The sequence below is a fragment of the Rana temporaria genome, chromosome 11 (genome assembly GCF_905171775.1).
Source record: "Rana temporaria chromosome 11, aRanTem1.1, whole genome shotgun sequence".
Lineage (NCBI taxonomy): Eukaryota > Metazoa > Chordata > Amphibia > Anura > Ranidae > Rana > Rana temporaria.
Window position 1 is genome coordinate 36,852,276 of NC_053499.1, and position 11,976 is coordinate 36,864,251.

General features: G+C 37.9%; 3 long non-coding RNA genes across 3 annotated transcripts; all 3 read left to right on the plus strand.

Moving 5' to 3' along the window:
- Positions 1-5,239: 5,239 nt before the first annotated feature.
- Positions 5,240-6,182, plus strand: LOC120916877. Its single transcript, XR_005744105.1, has 3 exons — positions 5,240-5,283; positions 5,367-5,429; positions 6,046-6,182. It is a non-coding gene; the product is annotated as an uncharacterized LOC120916877 (long non-coding RNA).
- Positions 6,183-7,658: 1,476 nt separating this feature from the next.
- On the plus strand, positions 7,659-8,601 carry LOC120916878. Its single transcript, XR_005744106.1, has 3 exons — positions 7,659-7,702; positions 7,786-7,848; positions 8,465-8,601. It is a non-coding gene; the product is annotated as an uncharacterized LOC120916878 (long non-coding RNA).
- Positions 8,602-10,074: 1,473 nt separating this feature from the next.
- On the plus strand, positions 10,075-11,021 carry LOC120916879. The gene is made up of 3 exons (XR_005744107.1): positions 10,075-10,118; positions 10,202-10,264; positions 10,885-11,021. It is a non-coding gene; the product is annotated as an uncharacterized LOC120916879 (long non-coding RNA).
- Positions 11,022-11,976: the final 955 nt, after the last annotated feature.

An 11,976-nucleotide genomic window follows, 5' to 3' on the forward strand; every position in this document is an offset into this window, starting at 1 on the left:
AGCAGCCTTCTGGGATAGGAAATAAAAGGGTGAGTGTGGCTGATTGTAACTCTCTCTGGACGCCATTCTATCACATAAGATCTCATTAAAATACATTTACGTTTTTGGTTGTAACATGACAAAATGTGGAAAATGCTAAGGGGCATGAATACTTTTTTAAGGCACTGTGTATATATATATATATATATATATATATATATATATATATATATATATATATATATATATGTGTGTGTGTAGCGCCCTGCTCCTGATGACCAGGCACTATGTTTAAATTTAGTGGGTGTCTGAGCTGGTAGTTAGCTCAGACTCTGATGATTAAGGTTAAATCAGCCTCTGTTACGGCTATGGCTGTGCTTGGAGGGTTTTCCCATTGTTTGCCTATAGATGGTAATAATCACCACAGGCCAATGTTGGAACACAGGCAGGCCAGAGTGTATTGGATGTTTTTCCCCGGGAACAGCCCAGTGGGAACAGCCCGCTGGGAATGCTAGGGAAGGATACTTAAGGGGCAGACGCCATTTTCTCTGGGCTCTTTTCCTCGTGGCCCTCCTGGCTCGAGGTATGTGATGGTCCATTTTCAGCCCCGGGACCATGTTGACCCGAGGCTGCATTTCCACCAGGTAGTCCCAGTTGTCTTGACTGGGGCCTGCACTGCGAAGGTGATCCTGTGCTGTCTGTCCTGCAGGAGTAAGACACTCAATGGAGGAAACCAGGGGAGGACCTGTCCTGGGAAAGGACCAAGCGGAAGGCTGGTATCTCAGGAGAGGCCTGGTAACTTTATTGGAGGATGCACCGTATTCAATGATGCCTTACAGTGTTGCTGGGTCGGCTTAAAGGCTCTAAACTGTACGGCTGGAAATTCGGGTACTAAATCCTGTGGCAGAGGATTCTGGAACAGTTTATTTATTTTTTCAAAGAAAGGTCTGTGGCAAAGACTGTATTATTTTTATTTTTTTGTCCGTGCATCATCCCGGCTGCTAGGCCAACGAGAGGGGCCTATACGGGTGAGCAATACCCACTCTGAGGAAAGTGGTGAGTGTGACTTTTGAAACCTAGAAGTTCCCCAGTGATCTGCATTGTGTGCCTGAACCTTTCCCTGACCCTCCATCCCTCTACCTATAAAAGTTTGTGTGAAATAAAACCTGACAGAAAAGGGATTTGCAACTTGTGTGGACATTGAAGTTTCTTAGACTCTCATCTCATCCCCTAGACAACGAAGAGCGAGGTAACGGGCAAGGCCCAAATTTAAACCAGCAGCTCCTACGGGGGTAGTGCTATATATATATATATATATATATATATATATATATATATATATATATATATATATATATATATATATATATATATATGTGTGTGTGTATATATATATATATATATTTATCTTTCTCTGCCTACGCTAATGCTGCTAAGAACTTTGCTGTGCATGGCTAACAATGACTAACACTTACTGACTTTTCATATAAAGTAACAGTGATTACAGTATACTTTTTTTCTGTATAAACAATGGAGTTTATTAGTATATATATATTTGTTGAATCCACTAAAATCAGTAAAATCTGAAATGATAAAATGTGAAAAATGTTAACCAATAAATAAAATCGCTTCCAGTGGTGGGAGCTGCTTAGTTTAGCAGTTGATTGGCAGAATACAGATTGTGTTGCCCAAGCTAGTCACAGTTGTACACAAAACAGTGGCGTTTCCAACCGCATAGCCCAAGGATGGAAAACATTTGTTGATGGAAATGGAAAAAATACCAAAATGATAACGGAGCATGGGAGTACTGTGTTATATTATTTCCAACTATGGTCTGTTCACAGCTTTGCTATAACAGCTGTGTGCAAAAATTGCCAGTTTGGGCAAAGAAATCAATTATCCCTTTGCAGCTATAAACATCCATCTGTACATGCCTAGAGAATGATAATTTTCATCATCAGAAACATATACGGTATTAAAAAAAAATGTAACTGCAACATCATTTGTGGTTGATTAAAATCGATACAATGGCCCCAAATCTGTGAATAGCCCCATATTCTACAAAGATAACATGCTGTGAATAATTAGTTCTAAAACATCGCATATGCATTTTTCACAAATAGAACTGACAAAAAGCTGAGTTTTATCATAATAAATATAAGAAATAAATGAACTATGGATACAAACATATGCCACCCGATATGTTTTTAACCATTTTGTAAAAGTTGCAAAAATCTCAAAAATAGTGTGGGAGACAAATTATATAAAAGCTGAACTACGCAAAGATAGAAAGGCCCGGATTCACATACATTGGCGCATATTTATGCCGGCGTAGGGTATCTAATATACGCTATGCCGATGTAGCGCAGAGAGGCAAGCACAGAATTCACAAAACACTTGCCTCCCAAACTGCACTGGGTTCCCTCGGCGTAAGCCGTCGTAGGTGGAAGTGGGCATGAGCCATGCTAATGAGGCGTGACCCCATGCAAATGATGGGCCGAGTGCCATACAAGTACTTAAAACGAATGGCGCATGCGCCGTCCCGTGGACGTATCACAGTGCGCATGGTCAGAATCACGTCGGAACTACTCCCTAAGATACGACGGATCACTGCCAACGACGTGAACGTAACCTACACCCAGCTCTATTCACGTACTACGTAAACAATGTAAAATACGACGGCTGTGTTCCCTGGTCCATACCTTAGCATGAGTTGCGCCTCATATATGGGGAATAACTTTACGCTGGACGTACGACTTACGCAAACCGCGTATATTATGCGCCGGGCGCAAGTACGTTCGTGAATCGGCGTATCTCCCTCATTTGCATATGTGCATAGAAAATCAATGGGAGCGGCAAATGTGCCCAGCGTAAATATGCGCCCACGATACGACAGCGTAGGCAAATTACGTCGGTCGTAGGAAGCCTATTTTCAGGTGTATCTAGTTTTGTGGGCACGGCATCTCTGGAGATCGCTTCCATACTCATATTCTAAACATTTAATAAGGTATTTTTTACTATCCTTTACATTGTCTTTTTCTAACATTATTCACCCCATTGGCACTAATCCCAATATCCTTACTATTTTATCACATTATATACAATTATTCTCACATGAATTTAATTATTTTAGCACATGCTTACTCACACCCATCCATTACACACCATTATTATTTTTTTTTTTTTTTTTTTTTTTTTTTTTTTTTTTTTTTTTCTTTTTCTTTTTATTCAACGAATTAACCATTTATATTCACTATATTATACTAATTATATATATCTTTCACTATTCAATTATAATTATCATATATTTTTTGGCACCTCAACCCACTATTAGTCCTATATTGTAATCTTTATCGCCCTGTTACACATATAATTCTCTTTGAATTCACCATTCTATATAATTTTGATATTGTTATTAATCTTAATTCATGATTTCATATAACATTTAAAATATCCTGTGCATATTTATATTAATTTAAAATTCCTATGACATATCACAGTCCCATTTTATATATGCATCATTATAATGAGCATAATGTGCATGTCTAGCGCCATCTACTTGTACAACAAGTCAATCAATCTTTATACTTTAAACATATAGTTTTTGTTATTAAAACTACTTTATTTTTGAATTTCTTAATAGGCATCACTCTGGCAATTGCTTTGCTGGGCTCCCCCTCCACCTGTCCGGCCCGCACTCTCTGACTGGACTTTTGGATTTTTTCCCAGTTATACTGTGGGTCCCTGCAGGCCACTCTTGTGGGGCATCGTTGAGGCCTTTTTGGGGGTGCTAACCACCCGTATGGAGAAAAGTAACTAGGGATCCTCAGGATTATAACCTTACTCTGGTCCAAATAGAACTGAGAAACACAATCTGTGAGTTGATAACTATATACTTTAAATTAATTTTTTACTTAAATTGTATTATGTATCTATGTATTTTATTACCATATATTTACTCTCTGTTATAGTTTGCATCATATACCCTTTCCTCCGAAGAAGACCCATATGTGGGGGTCGAAACGCGTCAGGAACAACTTGACCTGAAGATCAGCCATTCATGTTGATCAGTGTCATGTAATTTTGGTGCTATATTCTCATATGTATGTGTCCTCAGCATAAACTGTACCAGAGTTCATTATTTTACGACTTTGTACTTATTAAATACATTTTTTTTTTTACTTTTTACAACAAATTGGTACGTCTTTATAATTGTTTATATAATTTTTGCTGCCTAAAAACCCCACTGGGGAACCCTTCCTTTTTTTCATTACCTTTACAGGGGTGAGCAGCACTTTCCCTACCCCCTTTGTGTCCGTCCTTCATTTACATAATTTTCCGGTGGTTAAACACCTATTCTATCCCCCCTATGGACATAGGAAAGTATAATATATGAGCATTGGCACTGTGCGGCTGTACTTAGCATTTGCTTGTTTTTGTTCATGCGGGTTTGACAAATGCCCGTAACAAAATATTTAAGCATATTGCGTATCTACCCACTGCTGCACTGCCAAATACTCATGAAATCTCTATAACCATATATCCAACATGGGTTCCATATATACCTTTTGGTATTTATTGTTATCAATTGTTTGCTTGGTTATAAACAATTATATATACACTTTTTGCTTTAATGGGCACATATATGTCCATTTCTAGCATTACTTATATTCCACCTTTATATATACCAATTTTTATTATTTATCCTTTGTTTAATCCTTTTATCCTGTAGGACCTTGTTACAGCTCCGCTGGGTGGCGCTTCCCCGCTAGGTACCTCTTTATCATGCTCCCTCTATGGCCTCTCAGTGGGGAGGGGGAGACTCAGGGCTCTGTGTTCTCTTTACTCTCCACAAGATGGCGACACTCTCGCCACTGTGGAGATGTTTCCTCCCCACTGACGGCGTCAGTGACGTTCCCTGGTGCCGTGGGCGTCCCGCGCGTGCATGCGCATTGCGCGCGCTTGTGACGCTGCTGCGGCACTCGCGACCGCAGCAGAGGGCTGGGTTTCGTTTTTTTTATTTTTTTTTTTTTTTTTTTTTTTTTTTTTTTTTTTTTTCCCTCACTGACGCTGAGGAACCCACAGCTGGGAGGGTCATCTGACCTTAATTCTTTGCTCCAGCTGGGATAGGGGGGGCGGACTTCTAGATGTGGGAGGGGATGTCCCAAGCAAAGCATTCATTTGCCAATTAGTGATTGCCAAATCCTTGACACCTGACATGCACATATTTAAATAGACTGGGTGTATACCTGACACCCGCCTGTGATCCTATCTTCATACTATGCTGGACACACCACACATAGGGTAAGGCTGCACTTTCAAATCCTGCACAAAGTTATCCTTCCTATGCCTACTAAATCTAATCAATAATAATATTTCCCCTCCAGATACGCTTTTTCTTGCTCTCTCTGGAGATCGCTTCCATACTCATATTCTAAACATTTAATAAGGTATTTTTTACTATCCTTTACATTGTCTTTTTCTAACATTATTCACCCCATTGGCACTAATCCCAATATCCTTACTATTTTATCACATTATATACAATTATTCTCACATGAATTTAATTATTTTAGCACATGCTTACTCACACCCATCCATTACACACCATTATTATTTTTTTTTTTTTTTTTTTTCTTTTTCTTTTTATTCAACGAATTAACCCATTTATATTCACTATATTATACTAATTATATATATCTTTCACTATTCAATTATAATTATCATATATTTTTTGGCACCTCAACCCACTATTAGTCCTATATTGTAATCTTTATCGCCCTGTTACACATATAATTCTCTTTGAATTCACCATTCTATATAATTTTGATATTGTTATTAATCTTAATTCATGATTTCATATAACATTTAAAATATCCTGTGCATATTTATATTAATTTAAAATTCCTATGACATATCACAGTCCCATTTTATATATGCATCATTATAATGAGCATAATGTGCATGTCTAGCGCCATCTACTTGTACAACAAGTCAATCAATCTTTATACTTTAAACATATAGTTTTTGGTATTAAAACTACTTTATATTTGAATTTCTTAATAGGCATCACTCTGGCAATTGCTTTGCTGGGCTCCCCCTCCACCTGTCCGGCCCGCACTCTCTGACTGGACTTTTGGATTTTTTCCCAGTTATACTGTGGGTCCCTGCAGGCCACTCTTGTGGGGCATCGTTGAGGCCTTTTTGGGGGTGCTAACCACCCGTATGGAGAAAAGTAACTAGGGATCCTCAGGATTATAACCTTACTCTGGTCCAAATAGAACTGAGAAACACAATCTGTGAGTTGATAACTATATACTTTAAATTAATTTTTTACTTAAATTGTATTATGTATCTATGTATTTTATTACCATATATTTACTCTCTGTTATAGTTTGCATCATATACCCTTTCCTCCGAAGAAGACCCATATGTGGGGGTCGAAACGCGTCAGGAACAACTTGACCTGAAGATCAGCCATTCATGTTGATCAGTGTCATGTAATTTTGGTGCTATATTCTCATATGTATGTGTCCTCAGCATAAACTGTACCAGAGTTCATTATTTTACGACTTTGTACTTATTAAATACATTTTTTTTTACTTTTTACAACAAATTGGTACGTCTTTATAATTGTTTATATAATTTTTGCTGCCTAAAAACCCCACTGGGGAACCCTTCCTTTTTTTCATTACCTTTACAGGGGTGAGCAGCACTTTCCCTACCCCCTTTGTGTCCGTCCTTCATTTACATAATTTTCCGGTGGTTAAACACCTATTCTATCCCCCCTATGGACATAGGAAAGTATAATATATGAGCATTGGCACTGTGCGGCTGTACTTAGCATTTGCTTGTTTTTGTTCATGCGGGTTTGACAAATGCCCGTAACAAAATATTTAAGCATATTGCGTATCTACCCACTGCTGCACTGCCAAATACTCATGAAATCTCTATAACCATATATCCAACATGGGTTCCATATATACCTTTTGGTATTTATTGTTATCAATTGTTTGCTTGGTTATAAACAATTATATATACACTTTTTGCTTTAATGGGCACATATATGTCCATTTCTAGCATTACTTATATTCCACCTTTATATATACCAATTTTTATTATTTATCCTTTGTTTAATCCTTTTATCCTGTAGGACCTTGTTACAGCTCCGCTGGGTGGCGCTTCCCCGCTAGGTACCTCTTTATCATGCTCCCTCTATGGCCTCTCAGTGGGGAGGGGGAGACTCAGGGCTCTGTGTTCTCTTTACTCTCCACAAGATGGCGACACTCTCGCCACTGTGGAGATGTTTCCTCCCCACTGACGGCGTCAGTGACGTTCCCTGGTGCCGTGGGCGTCCCGCGCGTGCATGCGCATTGCGCGCGCTTGTGACGCTGCTGCGGCACTCGCGACCGCAGCAGAGGGCTGGGTTTCGTTTTTTTTATTTTTTTTGTTTTTTTTTTTTTTTTTTTTTTTTTTCCCCTCACTGACGCTGAGGAACCCACAGCTGGGAGGGTCATCTGACCTTAATTCTTTGCTCCAGCTGGGATAGGGGGGGCGGACTTCTAGATGTGGGAGGGGATGTCCCAAGCAAAGCATTCATTTGCCAATTAGTGATTGCCAAATCCTTGACACCTGACATGCACATATTTAAATAGACTGGGTGTATACCTGACACCCGCCTGTGATCCTATCTTCATACTATGCTGGACACACCACACATAGGGTAAGGCTGCACTTTCAAATCCTGCACAAAGTTATCCTTCCTATGCCTACTAAATCTAATCAATAATAATATTTCCCCTCCAGATACGCTTTTTCTTGCTCTCTCTGGAGATCGCTTCCATACTCATATTCTAAACATTTAATAAGGTATTTTTTACTATCCTTTACATTGTCTTTTTCTAACATTATTCACCCCATTGGCACTAATCCCAATATCCTTACTATTTTATCACATTATATACAATTATTCTCACATGAATTTAATTATTTTAGCACATGCTTACTCACACCCATCCATTACACACCATTATTATTTTTTTTTTTTTTTTTTTTCTTTTTCTTTTTATTCAACGAATTAACCCATTTATATTCACTATATTATACTAATTATATATATCTTTCACTATTCAATTATAATTATCATATATTTTTTGGCACCTCAACCCACTATTAGTCCTATATTGTAATCTTTATCGCCCTGTTACACATATAATTCTCTTTGAATTCACCATTCTATATAATTTTGATATTGTTATTAATCTTAATTCATGATTTCATATAACATTTAAAATATCCTGTGCATATTTATATTAATTTAAAATTCCTATGACATATCACAGTCCCATTTTATATATGCATCATTATAATGAGCATAATGTGCATGTCTAGCGCCATCTACTTGTACAACAAGTCAATCAATCTTTATACTTTAAACATATAGTTTTTGGTATTAAAACTACTTTATATTTGAATTTCTTAATAGGCATCACTCTGGCAATTGCTTTGCTGGGCTCCCCCTCCACCTGTCCGGCCCGCACTCTCTGACTGGACTTTTGGATTTTTTCCCAGTTATACTGTGGGTCCCTGCAGGCCACTCTTGTGGGGCATCGTTGAGGCCTTTTTGGGGGTGCTAACCACCCGTATGGAGAAAAGTAACTAGGGATCCTCAGGATTATAACCTTACTCTGGTCCAAATAGAACTGAGAAACACAATCTGTGAGTTGATAACTATATACTTTAAATTAATTTTTTACTTAAATTGTATTATGTATCTATGTATTTTATTACCATATATTTACTCTCTGTTATAGTTTGCATCATATACCCTTTCCTCCGAAGAAGACCCATATGTGGGGGTCGAAACGCGTCAGGAACAACTTGACCTGAAGATCAGCCATTCATGTTGATCAGTGTCATGTAATTTTGGTGCTATATTCTCATATGTATGTGTCCTCAGCATAAACTGTACCAGAGTTCATTATTTTACGACTTTGTACTTATTAAATACATTTTTTTTTTTTACTTTTTACAACAAATTGGTACGTCTTTATAATTGTTTATATAATTTTTGCTGCCTAAAAACCCCACTGGGGAACCCTTCCTTTTTTTCATTACCTTTACAGGGGTGAGCAGCACTTTCCCTACCCCCTTTGTGTCCGTCCTTCATTTACATAATTTTCCGGTGGTTAAACACCTATTCTATCCCCCCTATGGACATAGGAAAGTATAATATATGAGCATTGGCACTGTGCGGCTGTACTTAGCATTTGCTTGTTTTTGTTCATGCGGGTTTGACAAATGCCCGTAACAAAATATTTAAGCATATTGCGTATCTACCCACTGCTGCACTGCCAAATACTCATGAAATCTCTATAACCATATATCCAACATGGGTTCCATATATACCTTTTGGTATTTATTGTTATCAATTGTTTGCTTGGTTATAAACAATTATATATACACTTTTTGCTTTAATGGGCACATATATGTCCATTTCTAGCATTACTTATATTCCACCTTTATATATACCAATTTTTATTATTTATCCTTTGTTTAATCCTTTTATCCTGTAGGACCTTGTTACAGCTCCGCTGGGTGGCGCTTCCCCGCTAGGTACCTCTTTATCATGCTCCCTCTATGGCCTCTCAGTGGGGAGGGGGAGACTCAGGGCTCTGTGTTCTCTTTACTCTCCACAAGATGGCGACACTCTCGCCACTGTGGAGATGTTTCCTCCCCACTGACGGCGTCAGTGACGTTCCCTGGTGCCGTGGGCGTCCCGCGCGTGCATGCGCATTGCGCGCGCTTGTGACGCTGCTGAGGCACTCGCGACCGCAGCAGAGGGCTGGGTTTCGTTTTTTTTTTTTTTTTTTTTTTTTTTTTTTTTTTTTTTCCCCTCACTGACGCTGAGGAACCCACAGCTGGGAGGGTCATCTGACCTTAATTCTTTGCTCCAGCTGGGATAGGGGGGGCGGACTTCTAGATGTGGGAGGGGATGTCCCAAGCAAAGCATTCATTTGCCAATTAGTGATTGCCAAATCCTTGACACCTGACATGCACATATTTAAATAGACTGGGTGTATACCTGACACCCGCCTGTGATCCTATCTTCATACTATGCTGGACACACCACACATAGGGTAAGGCTGCACTTTCAAATCCTGCACAAAGTTATCCTTCCTATGCCTACTAAATCTAATCAATAATAATATTTCCCCTCCAGATACGCTTTTTCTTGCTCTCTCTGGAGATCGCTTCCATACTCATATTCTAAACATTTAATAAGGTATTTTTTACTATCCTTTACATTGTCTTTTTCTAACATTATTCACCCCATTGGCACTAATCCCAATATCCTTACTATTTTATCACATTATATACAATTATTCTCACATGAATTTAATTATTTTAGCACATGCTTACTCACACCCATCCATTACACACCATTATTATTATTTTTTTTTTTTTTTTTTTTTTTTTTTTCTTTTTATTCAACGAATTAACTATTTATATTCACTATATTATACTAATTATATATATCTTTCACTATTCAATTATAATTATCATATATTTTTTGGCACCTCAACCCACTATTAGTCCTATATTGTAATCTTTATCGCCCTGTTACACATATAATTCTCTTTGAATTCACCATTCTATATAATTTTGATATTGTTATTAATCTTAATTCATGATTTCATATAACATTTAAAATATCCTGTGCATATTTATATTAATTTAAAATTCCTATGACATATCACAGTCCCATTTTATATATGCATCATTATAATGAGCATAATGTGCATGTCTAGCGCCATCTACTTGTACAACAAGTCAATCAATCTTTATACTTTAAACATATAGTTTTTGGTATTAAAACTACTTTATATTTGAATTTCTTAATAGGCATCACTCTGGCAATTGCTTTGCTGGGCTCCCCCTCCACCTGTCCGGCCCGCACTCTCTGACTGGACTTTTGGATTTTTTCCCAGTTATACTGTGGGTCCCTGCAGGCCACTCTTGTGGGGCATCGTTGAGGCCTTTTTGGGGGTGCTAACCACCCGTATGGAGAAAAGTAACTAGGGATCCTCAGGATTATAACCTTACTCTGGTCCAAATAGAACTGAGAAACACAATCTGTGAGTTGATAACTATATACTTTAAATTAATTTTTTACTTAAATTGTATTATGTATCTATGTATTTTATTACCATATATTTACTCTCTGTTATAGTTTGCATCATATACCCTTTCCTCCGAAGAAGACCCATATGTGGGGGTCGAAACGCGTCAGGAACAACTTGACCTGAAGATCAGCCATTCATGTTGATCAGTGTCATGTAATTTTGGTGCTATATTCTCATATGTATGTGTCCTCAGCATAAACTGTACCAGAGTTCATTATTTTACGACTTTGTACTTATTAAATACATTTTTTTTTTACTTTTTACAACAAATTGGTACGTCTTTATAATTGTTTATATAATTTTTGCTGCCTAAAAACCCCACTGGGGAACCCTTCCTTTTTTTCATTACCTTTACAGGGGTGAGCAGCACTTTCCCTACCCCCTTTGTGTCCGTCCTTCATTTACAAAATCGATACAATGGCCCCAAATCTGTGAATAGCCCCATATTCTACAAAGATAACATGCTGTGAATAATTAGTTCTAAAACATCGCATATGCATTTTTCACAAATAGAACTGACAAAAAGCTGAGTTTTATCATAATAAATATAAGAAATAAATGAACTATGGATACAAACATATGCCACCCGATATGTTTTTAACCATTTTGTAAAAGTTGCAAAAATCTCAAAAATAGTGTGGGAGACAAATTATATAAAAGCTGAACTACGCAAAGATAGAAAGGCCCGGATTCACATACATTGGCGCATATTTATGCCGGCGTAGGGTATCTAATATACGCTATGCCGATGTAGCGCAGAGAGGCAAGCACAGAATTCACAAAACACTTGCCTCCCAAACTGCACTGGGTT